The 22,620-nt window shown below is 48.5% G+C and overlaps 1 protein-coding gene across 3 annotated transcripts in view; it reads right to left on the bottom strand.

Annotated features, from left to right (window-relative positions):
• The window catches only part of LOC119382526 (uncharacterized), a 139,363-nt gene that overhangs the window by 55,528 nt on the left and 61,215 nt on the right, over positions 1-22,620 (bottom strand). For 2 of the 3 annotated variants that reach the window (XR_007415059.1, XM_037650252.2), the window contains exon 2: positions 14,209-14,262. The exons of the other annotated variant lie outside the window; for it this stretch is intronic. The gene's annotated coding sequence lies outside the window, so the exon portion shown is untranslated. The remainder of the gene's footprint in view (positions 1-14,208; positions 14,263-22,620) is intronic. 3 annotated transcript variants of the gene reach the window in all.

The raw sequence follows: 22,620 nt of genomic DNA, 5'->3' as shown, positions 1-22,620 counted from the left end.
AGAAACATAGGGTATTTTCTTGAGCCCCAACAAGCGCCACAGAGCTTACAATATTCTGGTTCCTACCGCATATATATCTACGTGTATATAAAAGAGATTCTATGTTGCTCCGACGTAATGCGGTGCATTCAACACGGTCCAACGAATAGCCGGCGCTTACGCAATCCACGTTTCTATTACATATATGTGCATCCCTTAGCAACTCGTTGCAACGTAGGCGAAAGTAACATCTACGAAACAACTCGCGAGGCATATGTCGTGCCAGAGCGAAGAAGCGAACCGCGTTTGCTTTTATGAGAACGTATGGCTCTCGCTTCGCCAACGTATTTGCCGGAGTGGCTCCGTACTGAGCTGCTCGAACGTGAGTACAGAATAAAAATTTCATCTCAAGCGTCTTCACTGCTCTATACGTGGGCAGGAAGGATCCCTACCTGCATATACGAATGGAGCACCGCGCGTACCTTTGCCCACGCTGCGGTATAGAGACAAATGTTCCGTGAAAGCGGTCAATGGACGTCCTTTTAAGGAGAGTACGTCTCAACGTGCGCATCACTGCCACCAAATTCACCTTCCCGTTTACTGCTTTTTTTTTTTTTTAGAGAAAACACAAAAGAGATTTAAAAACTTTCAGCCAGTTCCACGACCTGAAAACCGCCGGACAGCGAAGCTGTAAGCTCGCGAATGCATGTGATTGGCTTGCTAAATCACGTGAATCATCGTCATAATGATAGTTTAGCGTCACATCATTATCATCTTTATTCACTCCCCCTCTGGTCACGTGACCTTCTTGACTACTACTACTACTACGACGACGACGACGGCGGCGGCGGCGGCGCAGGGTAGACTAAGAGAGCCTCGCTGTAAAAAGAAAACAGCGAAAGCGGTGCTGAAGTTTCTATAGGCACCGTACACTGACCAGAGGGAGCTGCGTTGCTCGCACTGGCCCGTCCCAAGTTCGCTGGTATTGGCCGTTAGGGGCACGCAGAAAACAGATGCGCGAACGCGTCCCCCATGTATCCCGGCCGCAGTCCGCCCACTAATTCAGAGAGACGCGCACATCGCGTTCCATTTTGAGCAACCCCGTCTCATTATTGCGTTTTTTGTCCGCTAGGTTTTGCGTTCTGGCGCTGCAGTCGCACTGGAAAACTCGACTGTACGGTGCCTATACTCGCCGACAACTTTTCTTGGCATTGAAGCGAAGGCTACAGAGCCACAATGCACGTATCCTACCGCTAATGAATGTAGTCCCACAATTGCGTCCGTATTTTCTGCGTGAGATATATAAAATGCTCCTTCATTTTCTACATGTAGCTTTTTGTGACGGAACGCAGCGCACACAAGCGAGATATCTGCATTTCTTTTACTTTACACGTTGTCACTTCGCGTTTTTGCGTGCGTCCATACGTGCGTGAAAAAGTCGCGCCTTTTACCCGTACCTTAGACGCTAAGCAGCGTCTGCGTCGAAGTGCAACGCTAGCCATCACACTCCACGGCGTTACGAGACGCGCGCCAAACCGGACTACTTCGCGTAGCAGTACATGTGCAGACGCTCCGCCCCCGTAGCTTTCCCTTCAGTGCCAAGAAAAGTTGTCGGCGAATTTAGAAAGGGCGTTCTGCCGCGTCATTCATGCATACGAACAGGTCAAAGTCCCGAGAAACGATTCGTTGACGCCGAGTCCTTTCCTCAAAGAAGCGTTGAGAATGATTCCGCAAAACGCAGCGGCGCTCGACCATCTGCATCGGCATCCCGAACGCGCAGGTCCCCTCGTTTGTGCATGCGAATTCAAGTGCAAATTTTTAAGAAACTTCTGAACCACGCGAAGGATCCGTTCTCGGCCTCCCTCGAACCACCCAACAACTACACCTCAAACACTCCCCGCGGTCTTCTTCAGACGCACGCAGTTCGGCGGCGTTCCCGTCCTGATTTCGTCGCTTACACCGTCGCCCACGCAGGCGGCAGGTGTCTTTGAAAGCTAACGGAAAATATGCCGGGCGCTCGGTTTTCCGATCCTTTCGTATAGTTTATGGTAATGCACCGCGCCTGGCGTCTTAAACAAACACCGCGACGAGGCTTTCGGCAAACGCCGCAGTTTTCTATTTGTATAGATCTGCGCGCGAATTGAGACCTCAACGGGCTGTTTTACCGAGCCGGAGCAAACGAGTAAAGAAAGTGGTCTCAGAGCTTCAATGAATTTGCAGTTCCTGTTCACTGAGAGAGAATGTAAGTTCTCGAGAGCAAAATGTTTCATCTTCGCCTCCGGGAAATGGGAATGCATACCAATTTCAATAAGCCGGCTGCCAGAATTTACAAAGCGGAGTATCCTCGCTGTCGTTTGTCTGTATGTATACAGTGCGAATCCGGACGCGCGCTTATGCCGTACTTGCACTTGGTGCAAGATTTGTATGAGGAGCGTATTGCACCGCGCCCTGCTGTGTGCGCCAGGAGCGAACGCATCTACTCAGTTTCCTGATACGGAATAAAAACTTTGCTTATACGACGCACGTGGTGGCGCTGAGGCTATCACACATACATATCATTCCCAGCTGTTGTTCTCGCTTGTTTAGCGAGAGGCGAACACCCACATGTATACAAAGCCCGAATGAAATTCCACGTGAAACAGGTCGAGAGAAACACACGAAAGCGCATGTATACTGTGACTGCGCGGTTGTATACATATACGCATTCAGGATACGTGTAACGAAAATAAACAGTTTTCAGTCGTTTCGATGGTTTGCGTTGGTCCTTTGTTTCGCGCCAAACCTATGTCGCAATAGCTACCATACACAAACTAGCCCAACTGCAAGGAACACTCGCCGTCCGTTATGTAAAATGAAGCGATTATAAGTGCGAACATATACATGGGCAGATATGTTTTCAGTAGCGTTCAAGCGGGCAACATTATTTCTATTGCACGAATTCTACAGTGAACGCTCCCATGTTTAAATTGATCCGCTCGATATTCAGTAGCTCCTGCGTCTGTCCCGGCTAAATCCACTGAGATGAGATTGAAAGCATTACATCTGACATCAACGATGGCCGCCAAACTTAAAGCCTCGAGTTTTCATCGTCGTGGTCATATCAGCATCATTATCATCACCACCGTCAGCCTGACATTGCCCACTGCAGTGAAAAGGCCTCTTTCTCCAATCAATCCGGTTCTGTGCTTGCTGCGGCCACATTATCCCCGCAGACTTGTTCATCTCATCTTCCCACCTAACCTTTCTGCCTCTCCCCCTGGTGCGGTTGCCTTCTCTTGGAAGCCCCGAGTGCCGCAGTTCAATTCATCAATTAAGCAGCATTGCACTGCACTGCATATGCGCAATGCACAGGTCGCGCCAACTTTACGCGCCCACACCAACCCATCTTTCATTGATGGTTATTAATATATTTGCCTCTTTACGCAGGTGCTTTGTAAGGCCAAATGTTTTGAAAAGTGCGATAAAGGGAGCGCATGGCTCTTGTTGACGCCCAGATGGAACCCAACGATCGCTGCAAGATTGGGGAGAATGCAGTTTCACGCGTGTGAAAACGTAAACACGCTTCGATGTTGAAGGAAAAGCGCCTTGGCGCCGTTCTTTCCCAAGCGCGAAAAAGAGAGTTTTCAAGAAATAACTCCATTTATTACGAAAGAAGGAGGGACGTCCGATTGGATCAGGCGCGTTCAACCGTCACTGCTCAGTTCACTTCTTGCGAGAGAGTGTGGAAAAAAAAGAAAAAGAATAAGAGAGAAAAGTGAGGAAAGCCAGATGCTGCAGACGCTGAGAAAACAAAGTGTAGAGATCCTACACATTTGGTGTGTCTGTTCAAGGAGAGTCACAGACGCCTGATGACTGTGGAGAAAGCAGCAATATGTGATGTTTTGAGTATGGAGGGGGAAAAAAGAGGTCGGAATCAGAACTAACAGTTCAAAGCGAGCAAATGAGTCATGATGAAAGGACGCAGTTTCTGCACGCGAGCGTATGTAAGCGTTAACTTACGCGCAACTTCACAATGAGATCGTTAGTAAAAATTCCTTGTTCGGTGGCTTTGTTTGGGTCGAGACATTCAGCCACGATTTTGAAGTCACGACCCAATGAGTATCAGATTTTGTCACGAATATCTCGGAGCATAACGGCTTCAGCAGAATCAAACAACATGAATTTGCCCTTGAATAGAATAATCGCAAATACAACAATTGCGAAATTAACAAGGAAGTTAATAAAATTATGTATTACGTTACTGCTGACTCTACTCGTTCGCAGAATGTGTGCCTGCCGAAGTGCGCAAGACACTTGCTGGTGCACGCAGCAATTGCGCAGCTAGCGGCATTACTGATGCTTCAACTTTGAAAGTTCTGTAAGAATCATTAGCGATTGCGAATCGGCTAATGCCAAACGACACTTACAGGCGGAAAGATTTGTAAGTTCGTCATCAGGTGCTAGAGTCGAGCAAGGACGCATTATAACATGGGGAATTTCGTTAGTAAGTTTTTGTTTTATATAATGTACGCTTAGAATACAGATTACAAACAAAAAGGCAATCGTTTCACGAAAGAAATCCATACTATATTACTATTTTATCTGCTACCTAGCGCTAACATTCGCCGATCTTCTTATACTTAAAAGTTTCACCTTTCAAATTTTCCGTTGAAACTTCCAATGGCGACGTCACGGATTTCAAGGCGTTTTCTCGTATTTTGGCCCCATTGGCTCAACGAAATTTTCTGAAACTTGGTACGTTAAGTCTCCGGCTCCTCCAGAAGACAATATACTTCATTTTTACCTATTAAGAACTACGTAGGCCCTAGTAGACGCCGTCAAAATCCATGACGTCACGGCGACTGGTGCGAGAACTTCAAGGTGGCGTCGCCATCCGCATTTTCTTTTTGCTCGTTTTCTCACTTACCAAGCTTCTTCTCGCGGCAAGCATGTTGATTTCAGTATACAGTGAAAGATTAATTTACTAATACGAGAAAAATCGTTTTTTTTTTCCTTTAGTGTCCCTTTAAGTTCCGCGTGCATAAGCAGAACATCTCCAACTTTTGGCAGATAGAACGAAAGCGGTGAGGCGGAAGATGCTCCGTTTCATAAATTTCACTTGTCCAGGAACTTTATGCGAAGACCACGTTGAAAAAGCCGTAGGAGCGTTCCGTTGTAGACAGGCTTGCGAGCCCATTTTTGCGCACGCACTTAAATGATTGCACATTGTTGTTCTTTCCCCTTAAAATTAGGTCGAGGACCATAACTAAATTCCGTAAATTCCGCGCTCCTAACACAACACCTAATCACTAATTAAGATGCTCACGCGCATCAGCATTCATTAACTAATTGCGGTCAGAGTGAACGATAACGCGATATTTTAAAAATTCTTACCGTTAATATAGTGACGTAAAAACTGATGCGATGGCCCGTGTTACACAGTGATTTACTGCAGCACACCTTTACTTATCGATATATATCGTGTCTTGGCGCTTTTTGGCCATAACTGGCTTTTGCGCCATAAAACACCACATATCATTATCATCATCGCTTTTCGGGGCTTCACCATGGACTAAGCTCACTCATAGAAGGTGCCTGTCAAGAAGGTTCAAGCGTTTCAGCAACCGATCATGCTGTAGCAGTTTCTGTTTGTTAGTGTAGAAGTTAAAGGCAAAAGAAAGTAACACTCACAAACTGTTTTCAGCCAAGCCGTTATCTTGAGTTGTGTTGTGCGGAATGTGAACCACCTTCTTTGCCTCACAGCGAAACCACGGTAGTACCGTCGGCTTAAAAAACGCAAAATACGCCTTCACTTTGGAACAGGGTGCGCAGACAGTGCACACAGGACCCCTACCATCCGACGCATGCAGCCGAAAAGCTCCTTAAGAACTCACAGGCATTCGCCCAAGACGACTCGAAGGCGAGAGCCATCTTCTTTTCCTTCTCATTCGATCTATTGATGCTCCCCCGCCCCCCTCCGAAAGTTTTCTGGACCTAAAGTAGTTTTACACTGCCTCCAGGATCGGAGGTATTGCAAACTCTCTGCATCTCACCTGGTTTAGCACTGCCTCCGTGATCGGTTCACTTTTGGTCAAGCGACAATGTCATGTGTGACGTCATAGTGACGTCATGATGACGCCACAAGTTTTGACTGATTACGTCATATGGTATTACGTCACATGATTAAGTCATATGGTGACGTCGATCATCACGTGTTGATTTTTCGCATCACTCGTGTTGACACCGCCGGACACCGACGGCCAATTTTCGCGTTTGATGAGGCATCTAAGGCTTTCGCCTTTCTAGTACGCCGTCACTTCGAACAGGCAGCGCAGATAGTGCACATCGGTTTGAAATAAGCAACGAGCGCCGTTTGCAGTGGCGGCAACTGCAACCCATGCGGCGGCGAACGTGCGAGCGACGCACTTGTACGTGTGAATGGGAGACTAATGAACCCGAAGGCGAAAGGGCACGGCGACGTCAATGAACGGGGCAATTAGCTGCGCGAGTGCCCGAGGCCTCACGCCGACAGAATGACCAGGCCGCGAGACAGGAGAGAGACCTGCAGGCTTTGTCGTACCTTTCACCAATATGCCGCTTTGTTTTTTGCCTTAGTGCGAACTTGTTTGCACAAACTTTGATGCTATGGAAGAGAGAGAAAATGCTCTTCGCACTATGCGCGTGTGCATAACTCTGCAAGAATTCTCAGGTGACAAGGAAAACATAATGAACGTGTCAACGTGCGGGCTTTTGCTGCAGAACGCAGCCTTGCCTTCTAAGCCAGAGCCGACGCCAGTGCTATATGAACGCAGCCGTCGCGTGACACACAAACAGCTAAGCAATTTGACGGGACTTGCGGTGGCAGGGGACGAGGGTTGCTGCTTTCACGCACCACTTGTTCTGTGACTCAAGCACAGTGTTCGTTAACGGGTTCCTTTATATAGTTCTTTATAAGTTCGTTCACGAGAAAACTCGGGTTCGCTAATGAAACTATATTGTGACAATGGACGCTCTTTTTTGTCGCTATATTGTCGCTGCAGTTGTTGTTGAAGAACAACAACAGTGACTACGACGACAAAGAAGTTACGCAACAGCCAGAATTTACGCTGAAATCGGCCCCTGTGTTTTGTACATGTCACCGATGCCGAATTTGAGCCCAAGTTCTTTCTGTCGAGGCGCATTTCAGCGGCAAAGCCTAGTTTCCATGCTTGCGAAATCAGATTACGAATCAAAGTCTAGGTCAGCGATATTATTCGAGAGATCTGAGCGAGGATCGTTTTTTTTTTTTTTGTGCAACAATACATTGACGAAATATGTGCTCCTGCGCAAAGGAGCATAAAGTAAAGGTTGCCAATAAAACATTCTAAAGTACGTTGCCGGAGGTTTGCGTCAAGGACGGCGGAGAAATCGGATCTCCTAAGATGCGGAGTGAGCTGCACAGCGTCGCACGAAACACGCGTTGCGTAACTCTTATGCAAACGGCGCGTGGCAATGGCGGATAATTTAATTCGCGAAGGTCTCGCAGTTAATCCGTCTCGAGGGATCTGCGTAGCATGTCGGAACGAAGAAAATGCTGCGCGTTCGTCGACGAGGTTTTTCTTGGTCTCAGAATCCGATAAGGAAAAGGGAGGACAACATGTATTACATTCCCAACACGAACGAATTTCTGAGGGGGTCGTCATTTTTCGAGTAACAACCAGCAGCAAGTCACGGCAAGCGCGTGTTTATATGCTGGGGTCACTGGGGTATTGAGATAGGCGTGCGCAGGGTATATTCCATTAGGAGGGGAGGGGGGCAGTTTGACCTCATGCCCCCTTCCCCCCCTCCCCACTCCCGATTGCTCGATAGTCCGAAAGAAAACAAGCTCGGCAATGACCGCAAGAATGAAAATGAAGCGATGACGTGCTTATCGCAAAGGCCTGCCATTGGTCCTCGGCTTGCCGGGGCAAAGGTGGGTAATAAACAATTCTTTGAATGCAACATCTGGGGTCGTTGGTCGCAATTATCGTCAACAAATATGCGTAGCCATAACACTGCGCATTAAAAAATGACGTGAAAGGTCCGCTTGAGTAAAGGTATGGGGCAGAGTTGGCGCTCCCCTTTAGATGATTAGGAGGGGGGGGGGGCGACACCTCCCCTCCTCCCCCCCTCCCTTCAACCTCCTATGGGTATTGATGCTTCTAATGCGGGACTGTTACTTGGCTTATCGTGCGACACCGCTGTCATCAGAAAACGGTGGCAGAAAAGCGGCACATTATTACGTCATCTTCGAGACAGTGTACGTAAGTGTTCGAAAACCAACCGTTCACTTTCCGAACGCCAAAGGCAGAGCGAGAATGCCGAGTAGCAGCGAACATAGAGTTTCCTACAATACTTACTAGAGGGAACTCTGGCGCTAGTGTCTATGGGAGCTGCAATGCATCGCGCTTCAGCCAGCATGGGAATCATGGGTAGTACACGGATTTGTCTAAACTTCGTTCTTTCGGCTCCGTTTGGCTCCGCGTCGCCTGCATCCGCTTTGTCGCAAAACAAAGTTCAGCAAAAATCTGCAGTTTCACTTCACCACTTTAACTTCTTTAGGCTCACCGATTCAAATCTGGTCACGAAGTTCACAACGATCCACTCTTTTATCCGAAAAAAAAAAAAACATAGCAATAAACAAAGCCACAAGTGCGTTCGAAGCCCACAAGCACGAAGACTAGGCAAATCCGTGTACTACCCATCGTTCCCATGGTGGCTGAACGATCGCAGCGCCAGAGTTCCCTCTAGGTCATTTTAGGAAACTCTATGGCAGCGAAGCAACGTTCTGGCCGGTGCGAGAGAGCCGCATAGTCACGCCACGCCTCCTCAAACCGATGAACGTTCTCGAAGAACGCAGAAACATGACCTGGAACCTCGTGTTCGCCGAGGTGCTATACTTACAGTTTACACAGTCAGCATAGGTGACACTCAAGGGACAAACAGTGTCGATGAATGGACCAAGCTGTGTTCCGTGGTGAAGTGCCTGTTTGTAAACAATAAGTAGGCCTTATTACTCTTGAAGGCAAACGGTACGCCGTCCTATCTCCTGTTTCGTGGCCAGCCGCTATTATGACGACACACTTAACCAGTTCTGCGTTGCAAGCGATGACCTGGGTCAACAGTGACATCACGGGCGTTATTAAGCGCTTCCTTCAATTCGTTCTCATTGCAGTATTTACTAATTAACTTTTGCACTTTCGGCCTCCGTTCGCTTCGTTGCACCAACTGAAAGGACCATGCCGCGACCACCTCGGGTGCTTGTACTCGTTTTTGCGCAGTCAGTAATAACGCGTCGTCGGACGTCATACAATGAAGTAGCGTTATGGCTGAACAAGCAAGCGCAGTAAAGTTATGAACAATCTTTTTAGAAGCTGCTCCGAGTAAAAAGACGAGTGCCATTGCACGGTTTCGTTGCGAGCCTTGCGAAGACATGGAAGCAAGACGGAAAGAAAAGGGCGTCCTAACATTGTGCTGAGAAGTCGTCGAGAGGCTTAGACATCACCTCCTCCGATACTCCTAGCAATATATTAGAAGCCTGTCCCACAATTTTTTTTTCTTTGTTCTTGAGCTTTATTTCTTTTTCTCGGCTTTCAGTTGGCCCTCAGACACTGGCTTCATCATCCCTACGAGCCAGTAATCCCAGCAGAAGCAGGCATGCGCCAGGCGTGATGCGGAAGCGACTCGCACATTGTCTTGAAGGCAGCTCGGTACTCCTCTCCCATCCACCATAACACACGGGCAGAGCGCTGGGAGCGGAGAGTGTTGTGCAAGGTTCAAGCGACGTGACTTGGCAGGAAGCACTCTCATCAGTGTACGGAGGCGACGCGGACGGAACGGCGCGCTGTCAGCACGATCTCGCGCAACTCAAACGCTGCCGCCAGACACGCCTTATACCCTTCCTCCTGCAGGGGAGAACTGCGAACGCCATTATATATAGCCCGGAGAAAGATTAGATGAAGTTGGATGGAAGAAAGGGCAGAGGATGGAAGCCCGACAGGCAGTGTGCAGCAGAGCTTACCGAGGCCTGCGACAGACCGTCAGCTCTTCTCCACACTGCAGGGTCCGGGGTCAAAACGCACGTTCGGTGTTACTGTTTCATCAGGCGGATAGAAAGGAATGCGGCGAATGGAGGGTAAGGCGAGAGCCCTCGCGACTGTACGCCGGCAGCAGCAGCCGCCTGTAATCCAATCTCTCCGGCGAGCCGGAAACAATAGCGCGCCGGGAGGTCCGCGGCGCTCGCGTCTCACGCCTCGCCAAGGAGCGATCGAGAGAAGAGCGCTGCGAGTCCGAGGGATACGCGGTGCGCGTGTATATATTACGCGAGGCTCCCACAATCGCAACGGCAGCGTCTGGACAGTACGGCTCCGGATCCCAATCTGTATAACGCCCTGAACGTCGAAGACAAAGACGTTAGCATCAACCGGAGGCTCTCGTTTTCTTTGTTGCGTATCTTTCCACCTCCCTTATTACTCGGTCTTTAGACAAGCCTTTGTGTAGGTCTCCCGATCGCAGTTGCCTCAGGCGATGTGGTCCTCGTGGTGTGAAGGCCTGGTTCTTCCGCTTTGCGCGCTGTGATCCGAACCAAGCTATTGGAGCCACGAGAGAAGAGGAGAAGTGCTATCTCTCTCTCTTTCGCTCAGTCACCCGGTCATCACAGGCGGAGGCCCGGCTTATTCATTTGCTAACCCGCAGCACAAGCACAGGCTACGTGCAAAGCGCGCCTAACGGCAAGCGAGTGCGGGGGTTACCGGTCGGAAACTGTTTCTTGGTCGTTACTATTTTGTTTCCTCGATGGCGTTCGGCGCTTCGGGCCAGGATATTACCGCGCGGCTAGGAGCGCGCTTCATCGACCAATCGCGGAGAGGCGCGCGAGCGCGCTATTTTCAGGGCGCGATTCCTCTATAGTACGCCCGCGGGGTCGTGGGCCAATCGCTGCTCCCGAACTTATTACGGCTTGTGTTATCCCCTTGCTGCGCGTCTTGTCTGCCCCCTTCTTACTATACTGTAGTACAGCGTAGTGTTCTGCCGCTGCACTCTAAGAAGAAAGGGCGGCAACAGCTTTTATTGGAAGAAACTTTTCACGCCTTAAGTTGACAACATATAATGAAGCAGCGTTGCCAAAGTGAGAGGGAGAGAGAAGCGAGAAAAGGCAGGGAGGTTAACCAGGCGCACGTCCGGTTTGTTATTTTGAACTGGGGGAAGGGGTAGAGCGGCAGAGCCACGCGCACACTTGGGGGGCCACATCAAGTAGCGAGAATGGAGAAACCAAAAGGGGAACACAAACACGCGGCAATATGTGTCGTGGCAAGATGCTGACTCTTGTTACGTATATTCATCGGATACAGGCTACCTTTTAATATTTTTTGTGCATATAATTATGAATCATGCAGCCCGTCATTCGATTCTGGCATGTTGAAATTTCAGTCTGCCATTTCTTCAGGTGAGCCTCAATACAGGCGACCTCGATGGACGCGCGCGCAGGGCGACAGTCGGGCGTTTTACCCAGGAACCTGCCACACTAGAAATCACGTGGTATTCGATGACTCCCCAAATTGAAATCCCCGACTGGATAAACCTATCGACGGCGTGCGCTACACGCGTAACGTGATCGCCATGCAAATTAAGCTCCCTGACAGACTCGTCACTCCTCGGGGCGCGGCGGTAATACGCGGGGATTTTCTGAGATATCAAATTACCGATACTGCGGGTGATTTATGAATACACAACATAGCTTCAAATTTCTCATCATAATTGCGGAATCTAATTGCTTGCAGCGCTTGAAAGAACTTCACTTTCTTTATAAAACTTTTGTTTAGACCCGTCGCGGCAACCCATCAGTGACATATGCATTGCGTTGATGCTCGGGATCATGGGTTCGATCTAAAGCGGCGGGAGCCGCAGTTCAATGTGGGCAAAATGCCAACACACTCATGTACTTAGATTAAAGTGCATGTTCGCAAATCCTAGGTTAAAAAAATTAATCCAGAGTCCGTCACTATACAACGTGCCTATTGATTAGATTGTGGTTGTGACGCTTAAAATCGCAGAACTGAATTTATAACGTTTAAGACTAACAGCGCGGAAACGACAAGGCCACAACAGACGTGCCTGTCCTTGTCTATCGTCTTTGTTGTTTCCGCGCTGTTACAACCGCGCGCGTATAGGGCTGGTTTGGGACGCACTTTATTTTATTCGTGCTCTTCTGTCTATTTTCTATCCCCTCCCCTGCAGGTGCAGGTTAGCCAATCAGAACTACATATGGTCCACATCCTTGCCTTGGCACAACCGATTCTCCCTATTAGACGTAATATCACCGGAAAGGCTTAGCTTCTAAATTTAAACCGCGAACAAAATACCATTTAGATAGAGTCGGATCGCTGACGCGTGGTGCTGACTTTCTATCTCTTAACGTAACGCACTTTCCTTATGTAAACCCAGGATAGCGAAGCAACATGGCTGCTGCGTAGCACGCTCTCTCTAGCAGAAGACTCGAACAATGCACGCAATTCTTCAGGCTCACATTGTTTGTGCGCACCTCCGTCCGAGTGCGCGGCCGTACGGCCAACTTCAGCGAGGAAAGGAAGGCAAGACAAACGAATCCAGGTGGTACGAGCCGCAAGGGAGACTGACTATACGGCGTCAAGTTAACCCTAACAGGTCTGTTGTACACGTGCGGTGCCCTCTTCCTTCTTGCCCCCAAGACAAACAACCTTACCGCCTCGTTGGCACAACCTTACAGCTGCTCGAAGGAGAAAAACAACCGACCGAGGCCAATAACTGGCGCAGGGAAAGGCACCTCAGGCCTAATTAGGCCTAGCGCGCCGACGTCATTAGTCGAGACCGTATGCCCTGTCGCACCAGTTAAAGCGTGCAGTGCCGTAACGGCTGCGACTGTGCAACAAAGCATATAGTGCCAAGTTGCCATGGTGGTTGCATTTATATTCGCCGCTCGCTCGAAAATTGAAGACGCAGTGCCACTTAGACCCACCGACTAGCTTTCTTTTTTTTTTCTTCATTTCATTTTACTTTTTTATTATTATTGTCTTTTTGACGCATGGGGAAGCCTTTGTTTTTTTCAGTCCCATAAGATGCAATGTAGATGAGCTTGCTTTTCTTTACGCCTCGAAGTAGCAGTGACGCCATCTCTTATATAGCTCGTCAGTTCAGGTCCTCAATTCCTCATAGTACAACGTACTTTCTCAAATCACTCATCCAGCAGAGGAACAACCATTTAAACAGGTTGTTACTCTCACTAACAACAATTGTGCAACTGCAATATAACTAAAAACATCGACACGGCTGCAGTGTAACCCGCGGAGGAAAAAAAAAAGGTGAGTAAGTCTTCGGTGAAGCACGAGACCTTGTAGTCGCAAAGTGGTCGCACCTATAATTTGACTTTCTATTTTTATTTTCTGCCACGCTTACCTGTGCGAGTAAGTTCGACTGTGAACGAATGACATTGCCGAAAAAAAAATCAAAGGCGGGCTACATTTCTGACCACACAAGTCGAAGTTGCAAATAGAAAGGCGCATTCCCATGTGCTGTTTATTAAGGCGAAATCATTAATCGAGTATATCTTATACGAACGTGGCCTTGAAAGGGAAGCCGGCGTGAGAGAAGTGAAGGAAAAGAGTTCACGTGTCGCCTCGGGCATCGAAAGCTGTGCAAAATCGAGTGAGAGCACGACGTGCATTTATATGATGATAACCGAGGCAAATTGAGGGAGTGGAAGTCAATGAGTGATGGTGCATTAGTGAACGTTGGCCGTCGATAAAATAGTGTACGATAAAATAACCACACCGAATGGCTTCTGCCTTCGAGTCGTCTTAGGAGAACGCATAATGCAACCTGCGATTTTTTTTTCTCCTACGTATGTCAACGGTCACTGATTTGCCGCCTCTGTTGGCATCTCTATCAGGGGCGTAGCCAGAAATTTGTTTCGGGGGGGGGGGGGGGGGGGGTTCAACCATACTTTATGTATGTTCGTGCGTGCGTTTGTATGTGTGCGTGCCTATATACGCAAGCAAAACTGAAAAATTTCGGGGGGGGGGGGGGTTGAACCACCCCAACCCCCCCTTTGGCTACGCCCCTGGTCTCTATGACACGATAACGCTATGACATGAGTTCGAGTAAATATAGTGCCGAAGCGAAATGTCGAGATAGAACGCGAGGCGAACCCGTGGGCGAATAGTTCAACGTGCAAAGCCGGATCAACGAAGAAACACTCACGCTAGTGTTCCGAAGGCCGGGCCACTCTTTTCCTCTCCTCGTTCTCGAGAGCAGCTGCGTGAAGCAAGACAGAAGGACAGGTTAAACAGGGCACGCGGCTGCTCGGCATCACTTTCTCCACAGCATGAAAATTCGGATGCATTTATAAATGTTAGCGTAACTTTTGTCATCCGAAACCAGCGCTACAAACGACACAAACAGGGAAAAAGATGGTTGATTCCTCCGTCATAGGAATCGGAATAACACGAAAGTAAAGCGTGCCCTTACAGACGTAACTGAATGTTTACTGTATATTGGTATAAGAGTTTGCACAATGCATATTGATGTCTGGCAGCTATAGCACCGTTTAACGTGGATGCACCCACTTTGATGCTTGGTGGTACATCTCCATCTCGACTGACTAAAGGCCATGTTAAATGATTACACAAACCCGTGTGGTAGCTGTGGTAGTTAACGGTGAAAGCGTAATCAGAGAACGAGGTGTGATAGCCAGAAGAGCGTCGCATATTGGATGCAGAACTTGGTCTCCATCCCGCGGCATGTTAAAATGTGATTGAACACCACGGCCGGACTAGACGGAAACGCAAAGCGCGTCGTGCCGCCCCCCGGCCGCGATTTATCTCGGGGCGAGCGCGCTGAGCGGCGAACGCGGTGTAACAGGCAGGTGAGACAAGCGCGCGCCGCAGAGCTATTTTTGGTTTCGATTAGCGTGATGCTATGAGCGAGGCCGACGCTTTTACCACGCTTGGGCTAAGATCGCCACCTCGCGGTGTGTTAAGGCATTGACAAAATTGAACTTCTATTGAAAACGCGCCTAATGAGACGGACGTGTAACGCGTTGCAGGTGTTAATCGCGGAGGCCACAGTAATGACGAAATACTTTACTTTACCGCTCCCAGAGGGCAACACCACCCCGCCGACCGGGGGAGTGGTAGATATAAAAGGCGCGTTTGTAAAACCTCTAGTGTCTCTGACCGTGGCGCAGTGGATGGCGTGCCCGGCATCCGTTGTTGCGGACCGAGCGGTCGTGGGTTCGACGCCCGTTGACGGAACCTTTTTTCTTTGCCATCTGATTGTGTAAATTTTTTCGACGTCATTTCCGTGACGGAAATACGTCACTGAAGTCTTGGTGGACCCCGGCATAAAACACTTTCGTGTTAAAAACAGATGCATTACTCGCAACGCTATAGATAAGCTCCTCCCCCTCCCCCCAAACGCACAAACACGCGTCCGCGTTTGACGCACACATGCAGACAAACGTCAAACTAAAACGTGGGGACAATCGTGTTTCAATTAGTTCATAAATAAAAGAAGCGCTGCATCGAGACTTCAGAACACTACGATGAGTAGTAAGTGTGTTAGCTTACGGAGAGAAAGGAAACATTTTTATTAGAGCGAAAGGATCCCGCATGAGTAGGTTTCTTGTCACGGTTGTTTTTTATATTGAAATAACAAATAAATGAAGGAGTTGCTATTTCTTGGCGATGGCTACCCCTTTGCTTTCTACTTCTGTTAGGATAAAAAATTAAGAAACAAAGACAGTGTATATATATATATATATATATATATATATATATATATATATATATATATATATATATATATATATATATATATATATATATATATATATATATATATATATATATATATATATATATATATTCCCGCATCTGGTAAGTTGGTAAGTTCGAAAGTTCTTGTTTTAACAGAGCACAAATACATCAGTGGCCTTTGCTGCAATCACCGTCTCAAAGAAGTGCGGCGGTTCAACTACAGCATTCATAGAACAAGTTTCCCCTTAGACGCAGTTGCAATGACTGTTGGCAACCTGAGGCTTTTCTGTAGCGCAAGAACCTGTACAAGGCGCTCTAACTAGCGCCGATAACGAGAAAGGCGACTGAGAGCGGAGTAACAGAAACACTTCTTCAGAGTCTATGCTCTTACATTTATGCAATGCGGTAATTTTTTCTCGCTAAGGTAAGTTCAGCAGGCGTCAAAGAAAGAAGAAAGAGAGCAGAAGGCGTAAACAGCGCGAACGTTATTCAATTGAAGAAATCGCAGGACTCTACTTCCCAGATGTCCTGTTGTATAACTTTCATGAGCGGCGCAGTCGAGGAAGCAGTTAAGACGAACGAGAGCGAGAAACAAGTCGCGGAAAAATCGAAGGTACGCCGAGAGAAAAAATAAATAAATAAAAGGAAATTTCGAGGGACATGCCCGAGGCAATAGTTTGGCTTGCGCGCAGTTCGCGATGGTCTCCACAAAGCCTTCCGGTATGTTCCTCCACCGAAGTGCAGGAAGATTACTCTGCGGACTTCCGCCGAACAAAAGGGGAAAAAAGTGAAAATGCTATAGGTGAAAGCCAGCGACTCGAGGGCCAGTCCGAGCGAGCAGTGGTGGAAAACGCGGGTAAGAAAGGGGAATTAATAAAAGCGAAATTATAAAGAAAGAAAGGAAAAAAGAGCAAAGGAGCAGCGCGATGACGTTGGCTGTGATGAGGGGAAAGCCCGCAAAAGGCATCGACATCCGAAGCGGTTCTCGCTGTTTGGTAAGGCCGCGGCCGAGGCGTCGGGAGGTGAGGTGCTAAACACGAAATTGATGGCACGAACGTGCCGCGACCACCGCACGGTGCCTCTCAAAAGGACGAGGCCACTTACTGGCGAGATGAGAGGTGTGAGCATGGAAAGGGTGCGGGAGTGAGGACGGGGGGAGCAGAGGTCGCGGACCCGGCCTTTCTAATCGGTCGATTTACGCTCAAGTCGTCGGGGCCCTGCGGCGCCGAGACGCTCCAGCACGTCCCCGCAGAACAGCACACCGCGGGCGCTGGCTTCAAGGGTGAGCCTCTCGGGAAACAGAAAGGGCCGGGGGAGAAAAGGTGATAATAGTAAATGAAAACGATCCATTCACGAGAATTCCGGGGGAGTTTGTCTCTTCATACGCGCCACGTTGGTCTTGTGGTTATGGTGTTCGACTGCTGAACCGAAGGTCGCGGGATCGAATCTCGGCTATCCTGAAGGTCGTGGGATTGAATTTAGATGGAGGCAATATGCTAGAGGCCCGTGTACTTAGATTTAGGTGCACGGTAAAGAATCCCAGGTGGCCGAAATTTCCGGAGCCCTCCACTACGGCGTCCGTCATAATCGTATCGTGGTTTTGGGACGTAAAACCCCAACAGTTATGTTAGTCTGCCTCTTCAGTTTCTCCCTCTCTCTACATGAACGTACAGTGCCCTCGAAGGTTACTCGATGTCATGTATTTTGACTCTCGGACAGAAATAAGTGATGCGATGTGAAGTGATATAAAAGGACGATTTTACAAAAGCATGCAGGTACGCTTACCCGCAAGAATATTTTTCAATCAAGAACTTTCGTTGACACAACGCTATTCTCACTGTAAGTGTGTTCCCCCCTCCCACATTTCCACGAAGGCGCACGAGCACCTCGAGTATCTTAAACAAAACACCGTGGATTCCTCACTCCTTGTAGTTGTCCCCCCACCCCCCACCCCCCCACCCCCCCCACCCATTTAAGTACACATGATAACCAGTAAACCTGTCAATGAGCAAGCTCTGCGATGAACAGAGAGAAAGGGAGAAAAGGAAAAAAAATCAAAACGCAGCTACTAGTGTTGAATTGAAAAACAGTGTGTTCTGCTAGACTGAGGTCGAGGTTAACTCGCTGGAAGAAGAGTATTTGCTAGCGCATGCGCAGTAACACTACTACAATTAGGTCATTATTCCGAACTTTTTTTTTTAGATTGAACATCCTCAGAGTTAAAGATTAGTGCAATTAGTTGTGCACAAGATGCTGGTCATTTCTTGTTTGACTTCATTATTTGCAAGTTCTTGTATTATTACTCACCTGACTGATTGCTGCAAGTAAACAAGTGGCAGTATAGTACGCGAATTTCGCTCCCACCCACCTATACACGTTACGGCAATACACAAAAATAAAACGCATATGATACAAACGCCGGAGAGAAGGCTCAATTTGCGCTTGTAAAGCTGGCTCACCCGTTAGTGCACTCTTTAGCAGGAGAAGTCCGCAGCTCAGGCGTCATTGCAGCGGTGAAATCGACGGCGCTCTACGGTCGTGAAAAGGGGCATGCAGTCATGCGCTATACCTCGTATTTGGTCTGTACACCAAGATATTAGATATCGCTGCACCTCCGTCACTGCTGTACTATAGATGAGGTAAAATTGCTTCGGTGAATAATACTCAACTGAAAAGTGCAGCAACTGAGACTTGACGCGTTGGATCAGGCAGTAGACAAGCGATAGAATACCACAGTGAGCACAATGCAAGCGCTAATGCATCAGCCAAGACTGACTTGTAAAAACACTGAGGAAACACGAACTCGATGCGCGACTGCCCAAGAGTTTGCTTTTCATAAACAGCCTAATTGTTTTATTAACATGTTCAGCAAGCGCCCACTGTCACTATAAGTGCGACTGGGAAGTAGTTTATATCGTTCTTTTAAAATGGCGTACTTTAACCACCCAGTGATTTACAAACGGGCGCTAAATTTCAGTCATGCTGGTGCGGTAGTATTTGCAAGCGGTACACGAGTTCAGAATAAATATCCCGTTAGTCCGACTGAATATCGAGCGCACCATAATAATATAATACCTGGGAGCTTACGTGCCAGAACCACGATATGATTATGAGGAACGCCGCAGTGGAGGGCTCCGGAAATTTTGACCACCTGTGATTCTCTAAGGTGCATCTAAATACATGCACACGGGTCTCCTGCATTTCGCCTGCATCGGAATGCGACCGCCACGGGCTGTATCGAATCCTATCGAACACGCGAAGAACATACTTTGTTGGATGTAAACCTTACTGTAAGCACAAGATAAAAGCGTGGCAGAACCGTGGAGTTATCAAAACGCACGAAGCATTCGGTACTTTCGAGCAGAGCGAAGTATGGTGGTGCCCCTAGCGACGGTGAAAGAAAGAATGGCCGCGTCGGAGTTTCACAAATCGGATTGGAGAGTGAGTTATCAAGATACATTAACCTTGGTCGGCGAAACAAGCTCACTTGCCCCGCTCCCCCTTGAGTAATCTCGGTTCAACATACGTGGACGCACAAAAAGCAGCGCAAATATCAAGAAGAATACCATAAAGGCAGCGACAGCTCGGCCAGCTGGACGAAAAGTCGGAAAGACATACATTACGCGCAGCGAGGCGACCCTGGAATGGCGGCGCTAATTTCCTCTGGACACCGAAAGAGATTTCTGTCAGCGGAGAGGTCGGACACTCCTCCATAGAACAGAGGCCGGCTAAGGTCTGCCGAGTGAGTTCCTCGGACGATAAATCACGTTAAACACTTCCCCTCCGCCTCTCTTTGCGACCCAAGGCGTTTTTACTGCGCAAAACTTCATTGTCTCTAATACGGACGACGACCCACGTGGCTCTGTCGCGAGCTGCAAAAGGCTACGCGAAAGTCGCAGAAAAGACCGACTATGATTGGAACGCACTACAAGGAAGCGCGGACACATCGGTCTTTGCTGAGAGTCCGCAGCGAGGTTGCCCTGAAGGGACATCGCTTATGGCTCGCCTATAATCGTACGTGAGTTACTTTTTCGGCGGACAACCGAATAATGGAGTTTTTCGCGCGAAAACGCTTAGACACAGGGCCCACCAATGTGAGCGCTGACCTTTGAGATGGAAAGAAAATTGCTGTCGGAGCAGCACACTAAAGGAAACATATATACACTATGTGACACGCGTGCACACAGGCACACGCCTACACACACAAATGCACACACACACACACAATGCACACACACACACACACACACACACACACACACACACACACACACACACACACACACACACACACACACACACACACACACACACACACACACACACACACACACACACACACACACACACACACACACACACACGCACGGACGCACGCACGCACACACGCACGCAAGCACGCAAGCACGCAAGCACATGCACTTATTCTCTGAGGTTGTAGGTTCAACCCCTTCTGGCGTCAAGCTGTCTTTTCGTCCACATTAATTTTCTTTACATTTATATCAGAACTACTACACTACAGTTGTGCATAACAAAGGAAAGGGGCCCTTAATCCATTCCCTTTCTTTCGTTCAATCTCTTGCGTCATTGTTACGCACGCGCGCGAATGTCGATTATCGAAATACTCACACTACTAAGGTATTTCGCGCAATAAAACAGAGTCCTACGCTCGCGAAACATAAAGAGTGATGATGAAATAACGTGATATGGGTGAAACATAGAGCAGCAAAATATCAAGTATGCACATGGGAACTAGCGCTAAAAATCAATGAGGCGCCGCCAATGCTGGCATCAGTAAGTCATGCTGTATAGCGACCCTGATTGTATTATAACGTTGTTCTTAGACCTGGTTGTATCATATAGTTTCAGCGTTTTCTATCGTGATCGTATGTAAACACTCTCAGGCAGCAACGGCTAATACCTGAGCAAACGATGAGCCTTCCCAGTATGCTCAGACCTTCCATTACGCCGCATAAAAATTGCAACGGAGCACCCGTTCCATTTACCTAGCTTACACGTGCGGTGCCGACTTTGCTCGAGTATAGCCGTCAAAAAAATATAAAGGTCTTCTACCAGTGACAATGTAGGCATCTGTGCCCTTTTTCTGAGTCCTCTTAACCCGCCTGGCACTCCATTCCGTGCTCTGCACATAATGGAGGGCACTGTGCCCGTCAGTCTCTTAGGGCTCTATAGCAACGAAAGCACTACGGGGTGTCACACACGTGGCGTAGCTGTGCCGGTGCGCTTTCGTGAGCACTGAATTCCGAACTTTTGACGGACGCTGCGCAACTTCGATTGCGGTGATTGTGGCGCATCGGTGTGTTCGCAGTTACGGACGGTCGACTTCGAAGCGTTGGAGGAGGATTCCACAACACGCGTTTCGTTACCGAGAACACGAGAGACAGGCGCAAGGAACAGGCGAGGCAATTTGTCCTTCCGCGGACGGCAAACGAGACGTGGACTAACGAGGTTGACGCGAAAAAGAAAGCAAGCCAGTATTCCTTCGCCTCCCTTCGATGCCCTCGCAAAACCCAATCAAAGAGGTGTCGTAGAGTCTGCAGTCGAAAGGACCTTGTACAAGATGGGTGCAACGGGCGCGAGGAGAGATAAGGAAAAAGGAGGGAGACATGTCGTTTGATAGCGAAAGAGAATCATTCCGGAAGTAGTGGACAAGAAGGAAATGAGGAAAAAGAAGGGAGGGTCGAGTTAAGGAAGGAAGATTCGACCAGATGTGGAATAAACTCGAATAAGACGGGTGGAATGAAAAAAGGAACAACGTAAGTGTTTCCGCAAAAACAGCCACTGAAGGAAATCGGAACAGGCGAAAACACGGAACGGACTGACAGGAGTGAGAAGTGAAGGGGACACGATGAAGAAGGAGGAAGGGACAGCCGTAGTTCAACGCGTGGTCCCGCTGGCGCAGTGGGGCCTGACAAACTCGGGGAAAACTCGCGTTCTACAGCTTGCCTCTGTTATTATTATTAATTTTTTTTTATCGAGGCACAGTGAATCTGTTCACAGAGGGTTCAAGTTAGTTCCAGCCTTTCTTACTCGGTCGGGGAGACGTCACCGCTAGCTCACTCTGGTGGACAACGCACGCTGCCAGGAACGAGCGAAGCATACAGACGGCTATTAATCAAAGGAAGCAGCCGCGTGCGACCAACCGAAGGGGACGACTCTGGTGGAAGATGAAGCGAGAGAAATCGGGAGACGTCTTTCTCCTCCCTCTTCTCGCCTCAACCACATGTCCTCCCGAAAACGGCGTCTCCCAATGTGCGAGACGCTCTCCCGATTACGGAAGCGGGAAAGCGGAGATATGGAGCTGCGGCTTGTTGGCGAAACGGAGCGACGCCCGCGCATTCTTGACTGATATGTGCTCAAACGGGGCCTGCGTGCGTGGTTCGCTCGAACCGACCGGACCGAGTGACCTATAACTCCTCCTCGCCCTCCTGGAAAACCGCGCGGTTCCCAACCGCCATCTGTCTTTCGTGTAACTCGCCATTTTGTGAGCGAGAGACGAGCTTAGGGAAGTTGCGAGCTAAGTTTTTCGGCCACCGGCTCGTGGCGGGTCGTTAAAACCGACCGCATCGACCCTTGATTGATGACCGCGCTAGCGAATCGCTGACCGTCTTTGTTTTGCGACTAGTATATGCGTTTCTGTTTCGCTTTTGCGATGCCGTTTTTACGAAACTCCTATTGTCTTCGCATTCAATTAAATATAAGTTGAAAAAGAGGTATTGCAGGTTGAGATGGTTCAAGCACACTAAACAAAATTTATATAAAGCACGGAGTTTAACACTTAAAAGCAACTTACGGACCATGAGTGATGCCGTACTGTGGAAATTTGGGTTAGTGT

The sequence above is a fragment of the Rhipicephalus sanguineus genome, chromosome 2 (genome assembly GCF_013339695.2).
Source record: "Rhipicephalus sanguineus isolate Rsan-2018 chromosome 2, BIME_Rsan_1.4, whole genome shotgun sequence".
NCBI classification, from domain to species: Eukaryota; Metazoa; Arthropoda; class Arachnida; order Ixodida; family Ixodidae; genus Rhipicephalus; species Rhipicephalus sanguineus.
This window is presented reverse-complemented; position numbering and strand designations above follow the sequence as displayed.